Raw genomic sequence first — 11,510 nt, 5'->3', positions numbered from 1 at the left:
TTTATGAAATAAATAGTTATTTGTCGGCATTTATATTTTAGAAAATTCATGTCATAATAAAAACACATCATTCATTGTTTATAAGAATCATAGTAATTTTTTTACATGTTATCGTATAAAATAATAAAAGTTCTCTATTATGAGCGATAAAAATTCAATTTTATTTCGTTGATGTTTTTTGTGAATAAGATTTAATCATTATAATTATAAATGATAAAAAAATAATATTTTTCTTCAAAAACCAACTCATTTAACTATAATTTTAAGGGTTTGGTGTACCGGTACACTCAAATATGTTGGGTGTACCGTAGAATTTGCCGTATTATTGACCCTATTAGTAAATTACAAATAGTTTGTTATTTTTAACCCTATTTGTAATTTACAAATATGGATGATACAAATAGTTTTTATATATGCAAATGTTTTGATTAGTAAATTACAAATATGGATGCAAACTTTATGATGAAATGGTTATTGACTTACGAAAAAATAGATACATTAAACAAAACTACCTTAGTGCTCCTAGGAGTCGTAGATTGATATTAAATGTGAGAGGAATTTCCAAAATATAAACTTGAAAAGTTGCAATGGTTAAATACGATGCAATCTGATTCATAGTCGAATGGTTGCATCTATGCACAATTTTGACATTGAATATCTTTAATCATCTATAAACAAAAATAATAAAAAAATCATGATATTTGGAATATATTCATTGAGAACAATCCGACAAAATCATATATGTTATCATTTGGCTTCAAATCTTAGAAGAAAAAGAACAAATAATCATGTAATAAATAAAACCGAAAACAAAAAGTAAATTAAACGAAACAAAAACTAAAGGAAATGCAGGGTCTAGAACACATTTTTTAACAAGAACAAGAACAAACAGAAAAGGATAGACACTATTTTATACAAACTTTGTGGAACAAAATATGGATCAACGTTGGGTCTGAGGTTGTGAGCTTGTGAAGATATAGTAAATGGGAGTTGTTAGGAACAAAAACTGTACCTGTCTGTTAGGAGTTGTTGGGATAATGTACTTTTGTGTTGGCAGCCAAAGAATGAAACAGAAAAACATGCTTTCTTGAATACAAATGAAATTAACTCATTAACAAACAGAAATGTTATTTTTCTATTTCTTCTTTTGTCACATGGATTAAATTTATGCTAAAATATGTAAAAATTTGAAACTTATTATGTTTCCTAAGTGAATAAGTTGTGAACTTGTGATTTCAAATCTTAGCTCAATGATCGGTAATATTATGTGTTTGGATTGAGGGTTTAGGAGACGAGGGTTCAATTTTAATTTTTAAACTACGAACAATGAAAAATGTTTTTTTAAAATGAATTAAGTGTTTTTGAAGTATTATAAAATTATTTATCATGTTGTTAATTCAATTTTGTAAAAATCATTTTATAATGTCTGTAATTAAAAAAAAAAGTAAGTCCTCCCCTCTCTTCCCCTCGTAAACCCTCCATTCAAACACACCCTTAATCTTTATAGCTTCATGAGTTGTATCACTTCCACCTAATGGATTTATGTGAAACTTTCATTGTAGTAGGATAAAAATTAAGGAAAACTAAACAAAATGCAGCAAATATGATCTATGATGTAGGAAAATCAATACTATATCATTGGTAGTTTTTTTCTTCTTCAATTACTTAAATAAGGAAAAATACTCGAATGTAAATTAAATTAAGCTTGCCTAGCTAAATATTACATGAATTGATATATGTTGCATTAACTTGTAAACACAGCTACTTTCTAACATGGAAATTCTTGATATATGATTTTTGTAATGTTGTACTTGTAGCTACTCTAGTTAAGGGCATACAAAGTTCTTCATAATTCACCCATGAGGATTGAGCATATACTTGGTTAATAGAGTTATCAACATTGTATTTAACACATTCATATGAAAGCAATTTCCAACTAATTAATGTCTAATTATACTTATATGCAAAATATACAATATGGGCAAACGTAACAGAGTATAATTTGTGTCTCTACCCAAGTGACTTGCAATTTACCCATTGATCCAAAATTATAACATGAAAATATACTTGGTTGCTGCTGTCTTTTTGGTGTGGTGCTGTAGTTTTGGCTGTTATGAGTGTTGATGCAGGGGTATGCTTGCGGATTGTCATTTGTATATGTCTGCGTCATTTTTTTTTTTGACCGGTAGTTAGTGCCTTAGTGTTGGGGTGGTTTTTAAGGGGTTTTTGTTCGAGCCGGTGTTTTGTTGCAACCGATTTCCCCTTGTGTTTATTTTTTCCATCCGAGCTTGTTAGTGCATCTTGCACGGGCTTCTTGATCAATAATATTTTGCCGTTTCAAAAAAAAAAAAACATGAAAACATAAACTCCAAATTTGAAAAACTATGTTTAAAAAGTTGCATGCATATTTACCTTAATCGATGTATGATGTCAATCTCTGCTCACGATGCATTTTGTAGAAAAAAGTCCAATGCTCCCTCTGGCATTGATGAAGGTTTGTGTGTTTTAATTCTCCGTGACGTCAAGTTACGCAAGGAAGGGAAATCAATATTCCATAAATCAGGAACTAGGTAGAGAGAGTCTAAGCAATAAGAATGGATTAGAATCAATTTATCGCAAGTCATAACTTTTGAAAAAGATAAAAACTAGGATAAATATGCAAGCATATTAAGAAAAATGTGGTAATAACTGAAAAATATATGAATCGAGTGTCAATGATTCTATATTAGCAAGTTCAACCTGCCCGTTGAGTAAAACTAAGAGTATCTGAGGTATGGCAATGGGGCGGGATGGAGACGAGTTTTACGTTCCCCGCCTCTGTCTCTGATTCTCATATACTTTACCCTACCCATATCCAACGTGTTCGGGTATTACTGTCTTCGACGGGTTCGGATATCCCTGCCCCGCCCCGTACACGCAGTGAATAATTTTTTTTAATAAAAAACAAATGTTTTTTAACCTCGAGCGAATTGTTCTAATGCATTATCTAGCATTAGCAAAATGTTTACTTAATATTTCTTTTGAAGATCACTCTGATAGAGAAAGTGAAGATAATGGGGAGTGTCGTCTCACAAATTGACACTATGACTGCCTAAATGAAATGGTTTAGAATAATAAAGGGGTAATAAAATAATTTTCTACTTTTGCCGACGAGTTTGGGTATCAGTTTGGGGTTTGTACTTATCCATGTTAGCTGTCTAGAACCCATGTTTTGAAATCGGGGAAATCCCAAACTCAATCATAGCAGGGAAAACTCGTCAAATCAGGAAGGGTTAGAACGGGTACGTGGGTATAGGTTTTGTTGACATATTAAAGTTTGTGAAGGGGTAATGTGGATGTCCAAGTATTTTGTTTCTGCAAATAATGTCAAGGACGCAACCTTTGTTGGGGACATAAATGTACCAAATTGATAAGTGTTGAGTGCCTTACAACCATGTAGAGAAAACTGTTTTTAAACAATGGTTGTAAAAGGCACTTGAACTGAGGAGTATCCATGGTTCTTTACTCTTACAAGGAAGAAATGGAGGTACATCTCATACAGTCACGCAAATCAATTTTAGAGTTCCTTTATTATAGCTCACTCCGAAGAGAACGGGAAAGGTCATTTTACTTTTTGGTGCGCTAGGATCATTGATCAAGGACCTAGTCGAGGATGACGCTTCACAATAAGCTCCTTTTATACAAGAAGACATTATGAGTGGAAATGTGTTGAAGGTGTACAAGAGAAACTCAAACAAGGAACCTCACCATTCTCTTATCACGATTGGATTGTCACGAGAGAGCATCCATTAAGCATCACTCTAGAGGCACTGGAAAAACATAGTAAGTTCTTGGTATAAGGTAATCAACTTCTATAATTAGTCAGAACATGCTTTGGCATGTAATGAGAAATGAGGTATATCTCACATCTCTCTATCTTGTTCTAATATGTTTTGTCATGCGATTTATCTAACTTGACTATCTCTACATGTTTGGTTAGAGGTTTGAATTTTCTTTTAATGCCTTAACTGCGGTTTTTAACACGATGTTTGTTTTCATAGTTATTTTTGTGCTACATGCATATTTACATTCTTTTGTAGCCATTTTTCATGAATAAAAGTAATTTAAGTGTTCATGAAACTAAGAATTCTGCTTCACTTTAAAAATCTAATTGTTACATGGTTCAATGGTTAAGTAATGTTTCAAATTATAGTATTGTACGGTTAAAAAAAATTAAAAGAAAATTTCCGGAATCAAGGGAATCTACAACAATGGCAAAGTAAATTATATCTTTGGAAGTATTATTCTAATAGCAATGTAATAATAGTTTTGCTACAATGGGTTTCGAAGTATACTAATTCTGGTGTACGTAATAACATGTGAAGATGCAATATAACCTAATCATCCCCATCTATACCAAAAAACTTCAAATTTTTATGCCCTTAGAGTTTCTTTGTCATTTCTACTAACAAATATTTGTCTTGTCTTTCCAAACCAACGTAAATCTTTATTAGTCAACTAAGTTTTCTATTTCTTGATAATACTAACCAGTGTTTATGTGAAATGAGACTCAAATTTGTTTCTCTACTAAAGATAACTTCTCTAGGAAGTTGACCGTTTTGACACACAAAGAGAAGAATGTTAAGGGAGTGACATGAGGGTCTGCTTAATTTATATTTTTGTCCCAGCTTTAAGCATCCAATTGATTTATAGTAATCCACAATAATAGTAAAAAAGAACCCTAGAGAGACAAATCTTGTCCATTGAGGATCCTATTTTGCTATAATTGTAGACTCATATATCATTTGAACTATTAAAGTGTGAACGAACATATAAGACATAGCACCAAGTCTCTCTTTGCGCCATCTTTTTTTCTCTGTCAAAATTATGAGATTGCTAGTCAATAGTGTTTTAATAAGAGAAATGAATATGTGTGTTAATAGATGTCAATAGATGATTTGATTTAGATCAATTCATGTGTGTTATTGTTATGTTATTTAAATGTTTAAGAGAAATTTGAGTTACACTATGAACTTTGTGAGATGATATTTGAGTGCTATAAAAATGAACAATTAGGTATAAAAATGATTAAACTTTAAGATTAGAAGGATAAAAAGGTAAATAAGTTCTTAAACCTTTCCCCTCCCATTATGAATCAAACAATGTTTAATTAAAGTTCGTTAAGTTTACTATCCTTATTTCTTATCCCGATTTTCCCCTTCATTAAAATCTCTCTCATTCCTTCATTACATCAAAACAAACCCTTAACAAAGGAAAGTAACCCGGTAGTAGAAATGCGAAAAGTATGTGAGTAAGAGAGAGAATGAGAGAGACGTGATGGTGAGACACTGAGAGAATATATGGAAGGAGACTTACATAGAACCGGTGAGCTATGCTCATTGTTGTCACAGGTTTGTAATGGACAAAGGGGAGACCTCTTGCTCTTTCCTCTTTTTTTATCTTTTGTTATCACTACTAGAAAAAATAAAATTAGCGAGGGAAATTAGTGACGGAAAAAATGAAATTCCTCACAAATTCCTTGGTCGTAAAATTTAGTGACGGAATTAGAGAGAGATTTCATGTTTTCCCTCACTAAATATCCCTCACTAATTTTTGTTTTTTTAGTAATGTATAATACAACGCATATTGGTAATTAAGACCATTGTCGGTCGAGAAAAACGCCATATTATGTAAAGTAGGAGAAACAAGGAGTGGGGTTAATTAACAAGAACAAGAATACATTTTTTTTACAAAATCTTTCGTATAATTTATCTTTCTTTAAAAAAAAATAAAGGGTCTAGGACACATTTTTTAACAAGAACGAGAACAAATAGAAAAGGAAAAGGATAGGCACTTTATTTTATACAAACTTTGTGGAAAGAAAAAATGCATGTGTGAGAGGGTCATTGCTTTGACACTTTTTGCAATTGTTTTAGTAGATTTATGGGGTATGTGTTCACATGGGGAAGGTTAATCCTTTCCCACCATGGGAAAGTTAGATTTAATGATTAGATTAAGTGAAGAACATATTCTTAACATGCTCTCTCAACACTAGATTTTTCTTCACACTATCTTCCAATAATTTAAAAATTATGAAAATTAATATTCAAAAATTAAAAAAACGAAAAAAAATATAAAAAAATTTAGATAATTTTTTTTTTAAATTCTGTAATTCATTTATTGAATGTTAGAATTATTTTTTTTGAAAAATAAAATTTGTTTCGATAAAAATAAAATTTTGGAAACTAAGATAAATTTTTATTTTTTTAAAAAGAATATATTTTTTAATTTCATAATAAAATAAGATATTCTGAAAAATAAAATAAAAATCCTAAAAAATATTTTGAAATTAAAGTTTTTTATTTTTCTAAGAAAATAAAATTCTGAAAAATAAGGTTTTTGAAATAAAATTCTGAACAATTTTTTTTGTTGGAAGATAGTGTGAAGAAAAATCTAGTGTTGAGAGAGCATGATAAGAATATGTTCTTCATTTAATCTAATCATTGAAGGATTAACCTTTCCCATGTGAAATGTCACCTTAAATCTAAGTGTCATTTAAGATGGGAAAGGTGAATCCTTTCCCATGATGGGAAAGGTGAATCCTTTCCCATCATGGGAAAGGTGTTGTTTTAACCATAGATATATTAATAAATATATTCAATGGTTGAGATGGGTTACCTATAACCTTTTGTTAACTTTTTAGTTTTGAACAATCTACAAAAATTGGGACCCCACATTATATAGGTTAATGTTGTTTTATTTAATGGGCCTATGTGACTAAACTAAAAATTATCAAATCCATATCAAAACATTTTATTGGAACCCCTCCAAACTCGCAAACAAAGCCTAAGGTTGTGTTTGGTAATGTCTATAAACTAGCTTATAGCTTATTAAAATAGCTTATAAACTTGTTTCTTCAAAATAGCATATAACCAAAACATTAAGGCTGTGTTTGGTAACAAGCTTCCCTGATGATCTTATGGCTTTTCTTGAGATGCTATTTAAGTAGTTTATAGCTTCTTACATTTTCGTCCAATTTTAACATTTAATATTATTTTACTATATTTATCATTTTTTTATAAAATAAAATAATTTCCCACTTAAAAAAAAAAAAAAAACACCCACGTTATTGAGTGTTTACTTTTTCAACCCACGTTTTCAGAGAATTCAACTTGTTTTGATGAATGAAAAGCGCTTCCAAAAAACTCAGTTTTGAGATCAAAACGCCGGTACAGCTAAAGCAGGAATTCCTAGCTTCTGAGTTTGTGAAACTCGGTTTTGATTTAAATGACATGTATAGTTACCAATATATCCATCTTTTCTTCTCCAATTTCCCTTAAAAAGAACATCTTTCTCACAAAGAAATAAAAAAGATGAAGAAAAATAAGTGAAGAAGAGGTGTTGCACGAAGGAGGAAGAAGAGCACAAAGTTGGTTTTCTTTTGAAACGAGTAGAACCCAGTAGAAGATGAGGATATGACGACTACTCTCCTATTAGAGATAAGCAACAAAATAATTAGGGTTAAGTGTATGTATCTTCTTATAGACCTGGGCCATGTAAATCAGTGGCAGATGCCGATAGTTCTTACAATTATTTGAAGTCTTTTGATTTTATATTTATCTTGCATTTGATGAAAGAAATTATGGGAACAACAGATTTGCTTTGTCAATCCTTGCAAAAACAATCTCAGGATGTTGTTAATGCTATGCTTTTGGTTCGTTCAACAAAAGCTCTTATTTAAGATTTGAGAGAAAATGGTTGGGATAAATTGTTTGCTAATGTGGTGTCTTTTTGTGAAAAACATGGTATTGAAATTCCTGACCTCAATGATTTTCATTCAACAACAAGATTTGGGCGTTCTCGTCTTGAAGAGAATCAGGTAACAATAGAGCATTATATTAGAGTTGAATTTTTTTTTACTACCATTGACAAACAATTACAAGAGTTGAATAGTAGATTTAGTGAGCGAGCAATGGATTTGTTGACTCTAAGTTGTTCTTTGTCTCCCGAGGATGGATATAAAGCTTTTGATGTTGACACTATATGTAATTTTGTTCAAAAATATTATCCCATGGATTTTAGTGATCATGCGAAGATTAAATTGCCATTTGATCTTCGACATTTCCTTTTTGATGTTCGCCAATCATCAACTTTCAAGAATTTATCAACTATTCAAGAATTGTGCTCATGTTTGGCTGCCACTGGACAAAACAAAGAATACTTCTTGATTGATAAGTTGTTGCGCCTTATTATGACTCTTCCAGTTTCTACAGCCACAACAGAAAGATCTTTTTCAGCAATGAAAATTATCAAGTCCAAGTTGAGAAACAAGATGAGCCCTGGGTATCTAGCAGATAGCATGTCAGTTTATATTGAAAGGGAAATTAGTGCATCTATTAGTTCCGAGTCAATTATTGATGATTTCAAGTCACTCGGAAAGCGTAAAATGTCACTTTAAATATTTAATTATCGATGTATTATGCACTTTAAATTTTGAATGATCGATTTTTGGTTTATTACTTAAATATGTTGTATGAAATATGATTTATATATTTTAGTCTATTTTTTATGGCGGCTATCCCAAACAATTTTGTCTGACTCCGCCACTGATGTAAATGTTATTTTTGTCTAAGAAGCTGCTGACATAAAAAGATGTTTTATTTCGTAAATATCTAAGACGATGGAAAAGGAAAAACGTATTTTATTTTGCCTATATAAGTATGTTTTTGGAGCAATAAAAAACACTTATAATATTAAATTATTTTTAAAAAACTCTTATAATCTGAAATTATTTTTAAATAAATTTGTGAACCAATAAAAATCCATTTTTGATTTTAGATAAGTTCAAATAATTATTTTAAGTAAGAATAAGATATTTAGTTTTAATTTGAAGGATAATTTAGTCATTACACACTCAAAATCAATTTTGATTCAAACTATTCAAACAACATCAACTCATAAGAATCACTTCTATTGAAGTGTATCCAAACATAATCAATTCACGTTCAACTCACTTTTAACCAAAATCAATTCTCTCAAACTCAATTCTATCAAATTCAATTATGACCACCGCTATACTAAACACACGCTCAGTAGAAAAGTAACAACGCTACATTTGTTTGCACTACTTTCTATTTTTTTTTTAAACGATGAACTCTCTCCTATTTTCGATAATTTTGTTTTGTTGAAAAACAATTGGCTCTTTCTATAGAACCATATACATATTTATCATTATTTTTTTCCGTTTTATATATGTATACCATTTTGAATAAATAATATGTTTTCAATAATTGCTCAGACAAAAAAATTGCTTTCAATGAAAATAAAATAAAAATTATTTATTCCATCTCTATATAAAAAACAGACATACAAGTGCGTTAGTGGAAGTCAAGTTAAATAAGTTCAATTTAAATGAATATCGTTTATTTATTTAAAAAAAAGTTAAATAAGTTAAATTAAAAAAATATCAACAAATTCATATATCACATTAATCATTTTAAAAAGAAAAAATACTTTGAAATAAATAAAAATATTTCAAGATAAATATATTATTGTAGTAGAGAATTTTGGTGGTGTAGATAGTAGTGTTTTTTCAAATAGGAGGTGTAATTCAATGTTTAGTTTAATATCTCATTAAAGTTTGTTTGTCTAAACCAAAATACCAAACAAAGTTACATGCAACTTGGTTAATGCCACTTGTAAGTCAAAATCAGCCTTTCCCACTTTCTATGGTGGGAAAGGATTCACCTTTCCCATGTTAAATGACACCTAGATTTATACTACAAACTATGTGAAACAAAAAATGGGTCAATGGTGGGTCTGTGGTTGTGAACTTGTGAAGAAAAAGTAAATGGAACTATGTTGCTCTTATAATTGAGGGTGAACTTAATTACCCATGTAGAAGTAAAGTAAATTGGTGGAAACTTTTCATCATCGAATAAGATGTTAAATACTTACTAGTAACAATTTCCTAGTATGAGCAAGTGAGATCCTTAGTCTCACATTTATGGCACAATAACTAATTTTTCATGTCACAAACCTTTAAAATTTGACAGACCCCTTAACACAAATTTCAAATCTTATCTCAATGATAGGCAAAATCATTAATCTTTATAGCTTCATAAGTTGTGACTTCCATTCTATAACAAAAATGTATGTCTAAGCATGAATGAGACTCTCTCTTCTAAGAATTGGAATTGGTACAGTGTTTTTTATTCTTTCTGTGAATTAGTTGAGAAAGAAAAAAGGGATTACAACCATGTTAGTTATGTCCTAGCCACCTAGTGGATTTATGTAGCAGGATAGATTTTTAGGAAAACTAAACAAAATTCAGCAAATCTGATAGACAATACATGATTCGTGTATTCACAACTACTTGCTCAAGAGAAATCTGAAATCACGTGGAACTTTTTGATATATGATTTGTATAATATTATACTTGTAGCAACTCTAGGTAAGGTCATAGGAACCTGAAAGTTAGTTAATAATTAACATAAAAATATGTCAGTTGATAGGCCAGAAGGATCTAGCTCAAAAACACCATCTTATCATGTATGGTTAGATTGTTTGATTTTTTTAATTGTATAAGTTTGAGAATATATGTGTCCTCAAGAAAGCCAAAGCGCAACGGTAGTTAACTGTAGATGGACCAACTACATTTAGCTACCGTTGTATCAACGGTAGTTAACTACCGCAGGAAAATCCGAACGGTAGTTAACTATATATCTTTGAAGGTAATTTCGTCATTTCAATGTGTTTTTAAACAAAATTGAATGTGAGAAAAACAATTTTCGAAAGAAAAAAGGATTGAGCATAAACCATGAGCCCACATAACCATACAACACTCTGCCACGAATTGCTCTCTTCCAACCTTGGTTATTAGAGTTATCAATATTGTGTTTAACTTATTATGGAAGCAATTACCAAGTAGTTAATGTCTAATTATAATTAGGGAAATGCTAATGAAAACTTTTGCATTAAAAAGAAGTAAGTATATTTTTTCTTTCTTTCCTTCTTCATTTTTCTTTTTGGCTAAGAGAGCTTCCCTTCTAAAGGAGCAAAATCTCTTTTATTTCCCTTTGCCATCTTACATTGCTATTCGAGAAGAGGACCAAGGCTCCTTTGTGTATAAGAAATGTCTAATATATGAGAACAGGTTTCCACATGATATTGCAGATAAAAGCATATGCTCTAATTCTTGAGCTAAACTCCTCAAACCAAATATCAATCCTTGATACTTGATCACAAACCCTCCAACTTCAATGATCTTGACTTGATATTCATTCGGCTAGTTTTACGAAGATATCTTCAACTCTAAGCTACTCCTTCAAATTCCTTCAGATTTGTATCTACAAGAAAATTCTAATTGTATCCCTCTGCCAATGATTCAAATCTTTTATTTTTTTTTTAGGGAACCACTGATTCAAATCTAAAATGAGTTCTGTAGAAAGTTTTTTCAAAGAGAATGAAAAAATGTTTTCAATGTATTTATAGTTGGAGAGTTTTAGAACAAATGAAAGCTCAAAAATGGT

Source organism: Medicago truncatula, chromosome 3 (assembly GCF_003473485.1).
Source record: "Medicago truncatula cultivar Jemalong A17 chromosome 3, MtrunA17r5.0-ANR, whole genome shotgun sequence".
Lineage (NCBI taxonomy): Eukaryota > Viridiplantae > Streptophyta > Magnoliopsida > Fabales > Fabaceae > Medicago > Medicago truncatula.
Note: the sequence above shows the minus strand (reverse complement) of the source record.